Source organism: Arachis ipaensis, chromosome B03 (genome assembly GCF_000816755.2).
Source record: "Arachis ipaensis cultivar K30076 chromosome B03, Araip1.1, whole genome shotgun sequence".
Classification (NCBI taxonomy): Eukaryota; Viridiplantae; Streptophyta; class Magnoliopsida; order Fabales; family Fabaceae; genus Arachis; species Arachis ipaensis.
Window position 1 is genome coordinate 47214732 of NC_029787.2, and position 3008 is coordinate 47217739.

Genomic DNA, 3008 nt, shown 5'->3' on the forward strand with positions numbered 1-3008 from the left:
AAAGACAGAGAAGACCACAAGTGCCAGCTATGTGCCTCAGAGATATCTGAAGAAAGCAATAATGAAACGGAATCAACTCACGTGATGAAGGAAGAAGACAATGCATCTGAGGGTCACATGATAAAAGAGGAGGACAGTGCATCTGAAGCATCTCTCAACATTATTGCATAGTGACGTAAGCACTTAGGTCATAGAGCACCAACAATGTAGCTGGTGCAAAAGAACAAACAATGACGTAAGCAATGACGTCATAAGAAGGGTAAAGATGGGAATTGTCCATCAAATCCAACTATTATAAATAGGTTGCTTAGGCAATTGTAGAGGCATCAGACAATAGAAAGCAGGAGGCTAAGAGTACTCATATGCTAGGAGAGCAAACTGAAAATCTTGGTAGATCTATAAGTTTGGCTTATAAATTTCACAGAAAGAATCTAATGGAACAAGATGATGAACCATTTTCAATTACATATGCTATAAATTATGCTTTAACAAATAGCCATCATAGTATAATATTTAAAAATAGAGAAAGAATTTATGTCGATGAATTATTTTAGAAAATTGTAAAAACAGAAATACCAAAATATAAAGCTATTGAAAACCCAGTTCTATTATTAAAAGAACCATCAGGAAAATTAGTTTCATCAAATTTTCAAATAAGAGAATCTAAAATTAATAGCCTTTTAAGTTTATCTAAGTTAAAAATTAAAGAAGAAAATTCTGAAATAAAAGAATTAACAAAAAAGGTCGAAAAGTTAAATGAAACTCTAAACACTAAATTATGACAATAAATAAAGAAGAAATATATGTAACTTATCAAGACAAGAAACAAGAGCTCTTTGAAAGAGAAAATCGTTTAAATTATTTACAGTTTTCTGAAATAAATCAAAGAGCATTTAAAGCTTTAAAAATAATCTATGACAAGTTGAAAAGAGAAGTTGAAGAGCTAGAAAAATTAATAGAATCTCTAGAAAATAGTGATGAATCGATGATAGAATTTGCAGAAATTCTAAGATAAATAATGAAGCATACAAAGATTGAAAGACCAGAAAACAAAATAAAAAGAAAAAGGGAGAAGAAATTAAAAAGTAAAATAAATGAGTATAAAAGGGAATTAAATAATCTTCAGTTCGAAATTAATGACCTTATAATAAAAAGGATAGAAATAAGAATAAATATAAACAAGTTGGAGTTAAACTTAAAAAATTTATAAATGCCTGAAAAACCATATTATGACTTAAAAGAATTAAAATTGTTAAAAGGAAAAATGGAAAACGAAGTCAAAAAATTAAAAAGATATTTAGAAACAACAGAAAGTGTAGAAATAAAAGAAGTTTTTAAGGATTTGAGAAATTATATTAAAGAAAAAGACAAACAGATAAAAGATTTTATATACAATAATCCATGCAAAAAAGAATATTCTAAACTAAAACAAGACTGAAAAATTATAAATGAAATCAGAATTATAAAAACTAGTAATAGTAGAAATAGTCAATACTTTTATGAATTTATATGAAAGAGTTAATAGAAATTTCGAAAAAGAAATTAAAAGAAAAAAATGGCTTTTAAAAATTGGTATCAGAGCCAAGTTAACGATTAAGGGTAACACTTTATCTTTAAGCAACACTTTTAGTGATACGCTTTTCAGCCACAAAAAGATATATATAGGATATCTATGTCCAATTAAAGAAAGATTCAACTATGTGTGCTCAAATTTATAGACTATATGTAATACCAAAAAAGTTCTATCGACTTTATATAGAAAGGTTTCAATCACTCAACTCTGCTACGCTTTCTGCGAATGGACCAAATATTTTTGTCTCCTTTTCTTGTTTCGTTCCCTCTCTGCTATCTCAATAATTGAACGGAAGTAAATTCATTAAAAAAGGGTTTGACGGCTAAAATAAAGCTTAATATAAAACATTTAAATTCAAACACACTTCATATTTATTATCTTTGTTTTGGTGGGATACAATTGTAGGAGGTTTTGTCTTGTACTTCTGGGAGATAGAATATTAGAATATTTAAAAAGTGTCATTTACATTATAAGAAAGAATTTATTGCTCTCAAGTTTTTGACACATTAAAATATTTATCTTTTACTTTAGGTTAAACCATCAAAGATTTTAGTACTAACAAAAATGTTTTTGAATTTATTATCAACAAAAATATTCTTAAATAATTTAAAAACATACTAAAGATCCTTAGTTGTAATAAGAGATATATTCCATTAATGAAAACATATGACGTGACTCACTTGTCAATATCAAAGTCTCATTTTCCATATAAAAAACTCTATTATTTGTTGCATCATTATTTTCTGTTAACCTAAAACATCTCAATTTATGGGTGTATATTTTTTTCACGTTTTTAAATAATTTGAAAGTATTCACCTTTGGAAGTATCGCTAATATTCTAGTAGCACTTTTGGGGTGAGAGTTCTTTAAATCCCAAGTTGGTCTTGGGTGATAGGAAGGCTGCTCATTTTGTCATAGGTCAATTTTGTTTATATTTTTCATTGTATTTGTTTCAACTTGTGATATTAATGAGAATACCTCACTTGGTTGATTGAAGAAAGCCTTCTTCTAGGAATGAGCCTTCGATCAACCACATGTGAATCCTTTTCTGACCTCAACGCATACAGAAAAATGGATAAGAATTGGGAAGCTATTGTGAAGTTTGTCCCACTAGTCTTTATTTCCAAACCTTCCAAGAAGAGGAAGGCGTCGAAAAGAGAAGGGTCGAGAGTTCGGCCACTACTTTGGATAAGGACTTTGATGACCCTACCTTTATCAATGCGCACCTATTGGTCCCTAAGGTGAAGGAGACATTGGAGGATTTCGATTTAGTGGAACCTATGGTCTAAAGAGACAAGATGATGACAACGAGCTGCTTCGATGGTGGGAGAAACCTGTTAAGGGACTCCAATTGTAACATCCTACCATACAGACCTTTACGCTTAAGTTGTAAAACAGAGGTGATGAGGTATTACGACATCTAAAAAATATATAT